Here is an 11,824-nt window from a genome sequence, read left to right as displayed (position 1 = left end):
TAAATAAATAAATAAATAAATAAATAAATAAATAAATAAATAAATAACCTAGGAATAAATTTAACCAAGAAGAGGTGAAAGATCTGTATACTGAAAACTATAAAACATTAATGAAAAAAGTTGAAAACACATATAAATGGAAAAACATTCCATGTTTACAGATTGGAAGAATTCATATTGCTAAAATGTCTCTGATATCAAAGTGATCAACAGATTCAATGAAATCTCTTATCAAAACACCATAACATTTTTCACAGAAACAGAAAAAACAAACCCAAAATTTATATGGAACCAGAAAACCCAAATAGCCAAAGCAATTTGATCAAAAAGAATAAAGCTGGAGGCATCACACTATAACTTGAAAATATACCATGAAGCTATGGTAACCAAAACAGCATGGTACAGCATAACAACAGACATACAGACCATGAAACAGAAAAGAGAACCCAGAAATAAATCCATGCCCTTCCATCTAATTGATTCTTAACAAAGATTCCAGGAACACACAATAGGAAATGAGCAGTCTCTTCAACAAACTGGATATCCACATACAGAAGAGTAAACTTAGACCCTTGTCACCATATGCAAAAACCAACTCACAATATATTAAATATATTAAAGACTTAAATGTAAGACCAAAACTATGAAGTTCTAGAACAAAACATAGGGGAAACTCCATGACATTGATCTAGACACAATTTTTTTGTATATGACCTCAAAAGCACAGGCTAGAACAGCAAAAATAGATAACTGGGATTACATCAAACTAAAAAGCTTCTGCATGGCAAAGGAAATAATCAACAGAATGAAAAGACAACCTACAGAATGTGAGAAAATATTTGCAAACCATAAATATGATAAGGGATTACATCGAAAAAATATATAAAGAACTTAAAAAGCTCAAGCAAGAAATAATCCAATTTTTAAAATGGGCAAAAGACCTAAATAGATATTTCTCAAAAGAAGACATACAAATGGCCAAAAGTTATGTGAAAAAAATGTTCAATGTCAGTAATGATGAGTGAAATGCAAATCAAAACCACAAGAGATATCACCTTACTCCTGTTAAAATGGTTACTATTAAAACAACAAAAGATGACAAGTGTTAGCAAGAATGTAGAGAAAAAGGAAACCCTCACACACTGTTGCTGGAAATGCAGATTAGTATAGTCATTATAAAAATTTAAAGAAGAACTACCATATGATCCATCAATCCCACTACTGGGTATATCTCCAAAGAAAATGAAATTAGTCTTTGAAGATTATGTGTATGTATATATATGCATTTATGTTTATTGTAACACTATTTACAAAAGCCAAGAAATGGAATCAACCTAAGTGTCCATCAATAGATGAATGGATAAAGAAAATGTGGCATATGTGCAAAATGTGACAGTATTTAGCCATAAAAAAGAAGGAAATCCTGTCATTTGTGACAATATGGAGGAACCTAGAGGACATTGTGTTAAATAAAACAAGCCAGACACAATTAGATACATACCACATGAATCTAAAAATGGTGATCTCATAAAAGTAGAAAGTAGAATGGTGGTTACCAGAGGCTGGGGTGGATAGGAAGATACTGGTCAAAGTATATATATTTATAGTTAGATAGGAGGAATAAGATCAACAGATCTATTACACAGCATGGTGACCATAGTTAATGATGATAAATTGTATTCTTTAAAAATGCTGAGCATGGATATATTATGTATTCTCACCACAAAATTATAACTATGTAATGTACTTATTTGTTAATTAACTGTATTTAACCACTGTACAAGGTATAGAAGCTGTGTTGTATAGGATACATATAATTGTAATGTAAACTTAAAATAAATAAAACAAATAAACAAGTTTTTAAAGAAACACAAATAAACTCAGGTTTGTTCAGTTTGATACCACAAGGGAGAATAGATCCTGGAAGAACCTTAGGAGAACTTCAGGAAAGGGATTTGAGGATATGTTTGGGTATAGGTTGGATTATTCTAAAAAGGGATTAGGACAGTGGGGAAACTTGTGAATTAGAGACTGTTAATAAGAAGCAGGAGCTAGGGATTCAGTATTTGGATATGTCAGAATTTGTTTATTCACAAGGTGGGAGGAACCAAGCAGTACTAGGCTATCAATGGCACCAGGCTAACATTAACTTAGAAAAAAAAAAAAAAAAAAAAAAAAACATTTTCACCCATTATTACTGTTGTACTCTGACCTTGTATAGAAAAGGTGCTTACTTTCCTTGCCATGTGGTAACAGAAATATTATTTACAGTTGGTTAGCAGAATTGCTGATTTTCAGTCTCTGAAAATTACTGAATTAGAATATAGCTTAAAAGAATTCACTCAGAATTTAGGTCAAAAAGTCACAGATAAATATATAAACATATGTTTATAAAGTCACAAAAAAGAGATGAAAGAGCTTGCTCAAGAATCTCCAAAGAAATGAGTGAGAAGCTGTATTTAAAGGGATCAGAGCTTTTGCCAGAGAATTTTACAGAATTGAATAAAATATCATTCCTTAGGTTCACTTCAGAAATGAGTAATAGTAAAAAACAAAAACTGTAGACATTAATAACAAGATGGTAAAGGAGTGTCCACGTAACATTGAAGAGAGAGAAGTTTCTTTTCATGTCTTGGAAAATAACATAGCATGCATATGAAAAATTAAGGTAAATATAATACAATAGTAATATATAATATATACACTAATATAACACTATAGCTCCCAACGCAGCAGATAAAAATTTTGGAAATATTTTTAAAATTATTCAAAGAGAAAACAAGCAAAGCGAAAAACAAAAGGAAAGAAAATTATAAGTAGTATGATTGAGTTAAGATGGTAGAAATATTTGCAAATGTATTAGTGATCATGATATATGTTAATTTGCAGTGTAGAACAGAGCATCCAAATGGAATTTACAAAATATATCTCAATTTTTTTTTTTTAAAAAAAGTCACACAGACAAGTTAAAATCACATGGATATGAAGTCACACCGAGAAAGTACTAACCAAAGCAAAGCTGTATTAATAGCAGACAAATTAGAATTCTTGGTAATTCTATTACTTGGTAAAAATCAGTAATAGTGATAGGGGAAAAATCCACCAAGATGATTTGGTTATCACAAATTTAGATGCACTTATTGATTTAAAATTAAAATATGTAATGCAAACATTGACATAATTGCAAACAGGAATTAGCAAATCTGCAATTCATAGGGGCTACACTCTCGTAACACTCTTCTCTCAGAAACCAGTCTATGAAGACGACAAAAATTGGTAAGTACAGTAAATTTAAATAATACAATTAGGCCGGGCGCGGTGGCTCAAGCCTGTAATCCCAGCACTTTGGGAGGCCGAGACGGGCGGATCACGAGGTCAGGAGATCGAGACCATCCTGGCTAACACGGTGAAACCCCGTCTCTACTAAAACTACAAAAACTAGCCGGGCGAGGTGGCAGGCGCCTGTAGTCCCAGCTACTCGGGAGGCTGAGGCAGGAGAATGGCGTAAACCCGGGAGGTGGAGCTTGCAGTGAGCTGAGATCCGGCCACTGCACTCCAGTCCAGGTGACAGAGCGAGACTCCGCCTCAAAAAAAAAAAAAATAAATAAATAAATAATAATAATAATAATAATAATACAATTAATGATATTAATCCAATAGAAATTTTAAAAGAACTTACATCCAATAAATAAGCCATACATTATTTTCAGGTATTCATAAAATATTTACTAACAATTAAGGTCTAATACATTCCAACAATTATAGACTATATTCTTTAACCATAATTTGATTAAGTTCAATTAACAATGAAAATAGCATTTTACTAAAACAAACAAAAAGTTTGGAAACTTTAAAATGCATTCAGGAAGGTTATCTACTTTAAGATAAACTGCACTAAACAAATCATTTCTAACCCATCTGTTTTACTTTACCAATGTGTATAATTAATAAACTGGACAATTATAAGATCAGGATTTCTATTTTTTTAATATTACAACATAAATTGTAGAAATCAAAAAGTGATGATAAAACATTGAGAAATAGTGTACTTGTTAATTTGTTAAACCAAAAGGTTTTTGAAAGAACCAAGATTCCTTTTGAGAAATGTGGTAAAAATAAAATAGTTATTTGTGTATTAATAAAAATGCAATGAAATGTTTTAAACATAGTTCCATTTTGGTATTACCATTTGCTGCTTACTATTTTAAAATACAGTTACATTTATCAAATTACATTTTTGTAAATGACTGCTTTATATTACATACTGTGATATCTTTTAACATTAACAATAGCAATAACAGCTTATGATAACGACACTTGAGTTATTTTTATCTCCTTCCTTAAATAACTACATTTACTCAATTATAGCTTTAACCCTCAGATTACTGTAATTTTTCAAACTCCTGGTCAATTGAACATTTAGGAAGAGTGAATCCTTGTTTTTATTGATCATTCCAATTACCATTGTCTTGGTTGTATTGCTGAGATTTCTTTTCTAAAAGAACACATTCTTCATTTTATATGTTGATTCTATCCAAGGACACATTCGATGTGTTTTCTTTCACCTCAACTAAGCTTTAGTTCACTTTCCAAGTTGACCTTCCCAATTCCAAGTCTATCTTTCATATTCTCCCAAAAACTTAAAATATTCATGTTTATGTTTCCAAGATCCCCCTTTTCCATTTCATACATTCCTTTACTCTTTCAACAAACATTTATTTGCTTCCTATTGCATGCCAGGAGGTGTAAGGCTTTATGCCAGGTCCAGTGTTAAGAACTTCTCCTAAATAATCATATTTAATATTCTCAACAATCCAAAGAAATAGATATTGATCTTATCCACACATTACAGATGAGAAAATATAGATACAAAGATGTAAAGAAACTTGCCCAAGGTCACATTTCTACTAAATTCCTTAGCTAGCTCTATAACCTAGGCACAGAGCATAGTCTCTGTACTGAGGTTAACTTGGGAAAAACAGCAGTGGAAGTTTGCACTACTTTATCCAATACATCAGCAATTTTGTACACAACCCTCTGCCATGTAACTTTCCTGATCCTCAGGCTAAAGGCATGATATATTTCTCCACTCCATAAATATTGGGTATGGCCATGTGACTTGCTTTGGCCAATGAAATATTTGCAAACATAATACAAGCAAAGGACTGAAATTGCTTACGTGATTGAGCTGCCCCGTTTTTTCCATCACATGCAAAGGCAGCTCCCTGGCCCCAGACCTGACCTTAAATCAACTGAACCCAGTCAACCAGCAAATGTTTATCAAGAAATGAGTCTTGTTTTTGCATGCTACTAAGATGTTGTGGTTGTTTTGCAGTAGCTTGTCAGCAAATAACTGACTGAAACAAGTGACAAGTAAGCAAATAACACTAATACATTGTTGTCAGTGATTTTATAAAAGACATTCTGGGTGCTAAAAAACAGAGACGAAGCAGAGGTTTTGGTATGCTACCTGGAGACAATGATACCTGAATTAGTTCTAAAATAATCGATACCTTTTTTCCGAAAATGGGTTTTGTGGGGGAATTGAAGGCTGTTACTAGAAGAGCGCAGCATGTTTGCCATCCTGGCTTTGAAAGAGAGGTAATTTTAGAGATTTGCTGCAGCTGGAATATAGGGTGCCACAGAGGAATAATGATAACCATCAACCTTTCCCAATCTTCCTGGAACTGAGAGCTTTCCCAGAAGGTAGAATTCTTAATACTAGCACTGAAATACTTCCGGGTAATCCAGCATCGTTGTCACATAAAACTGAAAAAATATTATAATAGACAAGTAGGGGCCAGGAGCAGTGGCTCACAACTGTAATCCCAGCACTTTGGGAGGCCGAGGTAGATGAATCACCTGAGTTCAGGAGTTAGAGACCAGCCTGACCAACATGCCAAAACCCCGTCTCTACTTTAAAAAAAAAAAAAAAAAAAAAAGCCAGGCTTGTAGCCCATACCTGTAGTCCCAGCTACTTGGGAGGCTGAGGTAGGAGAATGCTTGAACCTGGGGGGCAGAGATTGCAGTGAGCTGAGATCATGCCACTGCACTCCAGCCTGGGTGACAGAGTGAGACTTCCTCTAACAACAACAACAACAAAAATTGACAAGTAGGCAAATGTTATTTAATCTTTCTGTTCACTCAACTTTTATCATTCTATATAAATTAAAATAAAATTAGGGGGAAATTAGTGAAACCTAGGTGGTCATGAGTGCATATAGAAATGCACACGGATATGTTGTGCTTTGCTAATGAGTTCCACGCAACTATCTACCTCTTAAAAAGATTTCTTCTGAAGTTTTAACTCCATATATATGATTACACATTTTGTTAATTCAAGCACAAATTTCAAGGCTATGACACACTTTAGTCAGTCGAAGGGGCTCATACAGGCAACGATTCAAAACAGGGGAGGGGAAGCATATAAGCATCTAGAGAGAAACTGGAAATAAAAGAATGAAAAGTGTAGCAAATTGTCTCCCTACAAAATAACTGTAAAACTGGAAACAATACAGAATTATGGAAATTGACTAAAAGAATACACCAAGTTGAGAGGTGAGTGTTTTTCAAGAAAAGGAAAAGAAAACTAAGCTATGGATTAGAACAGGGAAAGTGCAACATTTCTCCCATGGGCTACTCCCAACCCTCACCTCAGCTCAATTTGCACACTTATTCTACCAGTACAGCGCAATGTGGAGAGGGATGCCTTGATTGGGGTCAGAGCACAGAAAGGACTCACAAGTGGCATTGTCTGAACGGTTGTGATCTCAGTGGCAAACACATTGTGAAGACCAGTGCCAAGTTAGCCTGAGGTTGCACTTCTGCCTGGGGCAAATGGACCAGGAACCTCGCCAGAAATTTTACAAAGAGATACTCCAAATAAGGTATTCATAGGGTTATTTAACAAGCTCTTCACACACCTGCACAAAAGAGATGGGAGAGAGCCTAAGCTATCTATCCATACACCCCTGGTTTATCTTGATATGCATAACTTAATAGAAGAGAGGACAAAAATCCTAAAAGCTGGGCTGATTTAAAAACTGCCTGAAATTTGAATGTATTCCCCAATATACAAACATATCTGCCAGTATAGGGTGGAAGCTTTACTGGCTTGAGGTCTTTGAACACAATCTCTGACCAGTCATTGACTGACTACTAAGCTATGCGGAGAGAGGTGACTCTTAGGTAACCAGGCTTAAAATAATAATAATAAAAAAACCAAGAATTACATGTGTGTTTGTGTGTGTGTGTGTGTGTGAGAATGTGTATGTGTGTTGTGTGTATGTTTGTATACCAAGCAGAAACACCAGTATCCACTAAGCATAATCAAATTCCAGAGATACAGTCCAGGCAAGTCACTAAACAGGCAGAAGCAACAACTTTAGGGATAAATTATAATACAGACTTGCTGCAATATGTTATCTAAAATATCTAATTTTTAACACACAAATAAATGAGATATGCAAGGAAACAAAGTGTGTCTCATTAAAAAAAATAGTAACAGATAGAAACTGTTTCTGAGGGGGGCCCACATTTTGGACTTAGTAGATAAATACTTCAAAGGAGTTGTTACATATATATGTTAAAACATCTAAAGAAATTCTGTATAAAGAATTACAAGAAAGTATAATGACAATAATTCAACAAATAGGTTATTGTGATAAATTCATAGAAATTATTTAAAATATGGAAATTTAGGGGTGATAAGTAAAAGAACAGAAATTTAAAACTTACTAGAGGTGCTAAAGAGTAAATGTGAGATGACAGAAAAATGAGTAAATTTGAAGACATGTTATTAGAATTTATCCAATATGAAGAACAGAGAGAAAAATAAAATAAAGAAATATGAACAGAACCTAAGAAACTTGTAAGAAAACATGAGGCATATATGTCTCCTAGAAGTCCTAAAAGAGGAAATAAGAAAGCAGAAATACATATTTATATAAATAATGTTAAAATATTTCCAAATTTGATACAAATATTTAAAGATGTGAAATTTTTCAACAAACCCCAAATTAGATAAACTCTGAAATTTTACACCTAAACACATCATAAGAAAGAAAAAAAAAAAAAAAAAAAAAAAAAAAGACAAATGCATCTTAAAGAGATCTACATTTTTTTTCAATCTATCAACACAGAACTGTGCTTCTTTATTTGAAATCTTCAGATTAGTGATGAGTCTTGAAATGAATCTGTTTGTGATAAGACACAAGGAAAGGCAAAGCAAGGTTAGGGAGTGGAGAATACTTGTTTTTCTCTAAGTTTCAGGGGTAGATCAATTAAATCTTGGACATCTAGCCGTCACCCTCTTCCCCCACAGAGTGGGCCCAGCTGCCTTCATGGGCTGGCAACACAATTCATTTTTACCCAGAACCAGTCTTTCTGGCTTTCTTGGCTCCTCAGGTCTGAGAAAATTGGACCTGGCAGCATCAGTATCACTTGACGAAAGTCTAGAAAATCTATTGTATCCATTCCCTGAGTAGTATGAAAAACAACACATCACATACATGAGACAAAAATACAATTAAATGAATTTTCATCAGAAATGATCGAGTCAAGAAGGCAATGACATGACATATTCAAATTACCAAAAAAATGCTAAATAAGAATTCTATGTTAAGCCATGTATAACAATGAGCAAAGGTTAGTTCTGATGGTTAGTTTTATGTATCAATTTGACTGGGCTAAGGGATGCCTAAATAGGCAGTAAAATACTATTTCTCAGTGTGTCTATGAAGGTGTTTTGGAAGAAATTAGCATTTGAAACAGTAGAATGAGTAAAGATCACCCTCACTAACGTGGGAGAACATCATCCAATTCATTAAAGGCCCAAATAGTATAAAAAAGCAGAGGAAGGGCAAATTCTCTCTTCTGGAGCTGAGATATTCATCTTCTCCTGCTCTCAGACATCAGAGGTCCTGGTTTCAGGTCTTTAGATTTGGGGACTTACACCAGCAGCCCCCGCACCAGTTCTGAGAACTTTGGCTTCAGACTGGGAATTGTACCACAAGCTCTCCTGGTCCTCAGCCCTTTAAAATTGGACTAAATTGCACCACTGGTTTTCGTGGTTCTCCTCTCCAGCTTGCAGATAGCACATCATGGGATTTCTCAGCCTTCATAATTGTGTATACCAATTTCAATAATGTGTGTCTCTCTCTCTTTTTTTCCTTTTGTGTTTGTGTGTGTATATACACATTATATATATATAATATATATAATATTATATATTATTTATTATATATATATATATATAAAATATCTCACATGGGTTTTGTTTCTTTGGAGAACTCTAATACATTAGTTGTTTGAAAAGACCAACAAATTGGCAATCCTTTATGTAGACTGAGAAAGAAAAAGACATTAATGAAAACAGAAGAAAAGAGGAGACATCGCTACCAACAATACAGACATTAAAAAGATTAAAAGGGAATACTATGAAAAAGTTTGTACAAATAGTTAACTTAGATGAGATGGACAAATTCCTAAAAATATACAAGTAACTGCAACTGACAACACAAGATAGAAAATCGGAATAGGCATATATATAACACAAAAAGAAATTGAACTAGAAATTAAAAATCTTTCCACAAAGAAAAGCCCACACCCAGTTGACTTCACTGGTAATTTCTAGCAAATATTTTAAGAAGAAATAATACCAACCACTAACATTTTTTTTTCAAAAGTAGAAGGGGAAGGCACAATTTCCAACTAATTCTATGAGGTCTGTGTTACCTTGATACAAGCCCCACAAGAAGCAAAGACCAGTAACCCTTATGAGCAGAAATGAAAAAATCCCTCAAAAAATTAGTGAACTAAATCTAGCAACATATTAAAAGGGCATTCCACCATGACCAAGTAGGATTTATTTATGTAATGAAAGATTGCTTTAGCTATCAAAAATCAATTCATGCTAACAGAATGAAGAAAAACACAATCATCTCAATAGATGCAGAAAAATACATTTGACAATATTCGACCACTATTTATGATAAAGTCTCCCAATAAATAAGTAACACAAATAAACTTTCTAAATATGATACAGGAGCTAGGAGGCAGCAGGAATTGACTGCACACAGACAAGAAAGAACTTACTTGAGTGAGGGAGATGTTCTAAAACTATATCATGGTTATGACTGTATAATTTTATAAATGTACAAAAACTCATTGAATTGTATAATTTAGTACTTTTAATACTTAAAATTTTTGCATTATTGTTACATTAATTTTACCTTAATAAAGTGATAAAACTTAATAAACAGCAAGGGGTAAATAGTGGGACAGTGTAGATGAAACAAGATTAGCAATATACTGGTAATTGCTAAAGCTGAGCCAGGAATAATAGCAAGTTATTATACTATTCCATTCACTTTTATGTATGTTTGAAAAAATATATATATATAAATTAATGTATAATTATAATTATATATATATATATATATATATATATTCAGTGTCTACTACATACATGGCATTGGAATTCAGTGTGGAATAACATAAATTTGGTTCCTGCCTTCATGGAGCTTACAATCTAGCAGAATTTACATTTGTTATCTCAATAAATCCTCACAGGGCATAAGGTAGGAACTGTTACTATCTCATTTTTCCAAAACCTGATACTAAAGCTAAATGGGTTAATTTTTATGCTCAGCTTGGATTTAAACCCAGGTAGCTTTTCTTCAGAACTTGTGTATATATATAATTATATGCATATATAATATATATACACACACACATATATATATATATTCAGTGTCTACTATCTGCCTGGTTGTTTTCTAAACTCTGAGAATACCACGATCTGTCTCATGAATTCTCACGAAGCTCACCTTTTGGTAAAGGAAGATAGATAATAAATCCACAAATAAATACACATTTGAACATTATATATTGAAAAGTGTTATAGTAAAAAATTACAATGGGGTAACATATGGGGGTATTTGATTTTGTAGTCATGGAAGAACTCTGAGGAAGTCACACATGAACTCAAATCCAAATATTGGGAAATAAAAATCATGCAAAACTAGGGGAAGTGGGAACATTACTAAGTATTCCTAGAAGGAACCTAAAGTTAGCATGCCTCATGGCAAATGGGTTCAATGAACAGAAAAAAGACTAGCATAGCTATGTCATGCTGTCATTGTAGTGGTGAAAATAATACAAGTGGAATTCAGATTAGGAGCCAGGGCTCCCTAAGAAGATATTTTATTTAGAGTGCAATAGGAAGCCACTGGAACTATTTAAGCAGAGGAATAATCACAGTTCACTGGGCCATTGTATAGAAAATGGATTGTGAGGGACAAAAGCAAAAGTAGGGAACTGGTTAAGAGTTCACACTTTAATAGATATAAGAAATTATGGTGGTTAGCTTTTGCCTGACAAAATGGAAACGGAATGAATGCAAAATATTTGGAATATAGCTTGTAGGTAGAAACAAAGGAATAAGCGTCAAGATGGTTTAATTCAGGGCCATGTTATATCTTTCACGGGCCCTATGCACTTTTGCTTTTACAGATTCTTCCACCATGAAAACCATATTAAAAACTGTATTTCATAAGTGCACTGGAATAAAGATTAATATAATCCACTCTGGATTATATATTTTTTTGGTTTTAAAAGAAATTAAAACATTTTTAATAGCTCATAAAATATTTGTGGTTCCTAAGAACTGTGCCTAATGGGTAAGCTGACTCTGGTTTTATTTTTAACAACAAAAAAATATAACTATTAGTAGAATACATTCGAAAGTGGTAAAACCTTAATGCACCTTAGCTATCACATTATTATTATTACACGCTGGACATGTCCTGTGCTTCCTAACCTC

The sequence above is a fragment of the Piliocolobus tephrosceles genome, chromosome 6 (assembly GCF_002776525.5).
Source record: "Piliocolobus tephrosceles isolate RC106 chromosome 6, ASM277652v3, whole genome shotgun sequence".
NCBI lineage: Eukaryota > Metazoa > Chordata > Mammalia > Primates > Cercopithecidae > Piliocolobus > Piliocolobus tephrosceles.
The sequence above is the reverse complement of the archived record's forward strand: the minus strand, read 5'-3'. Positions refer to the sequence as shown.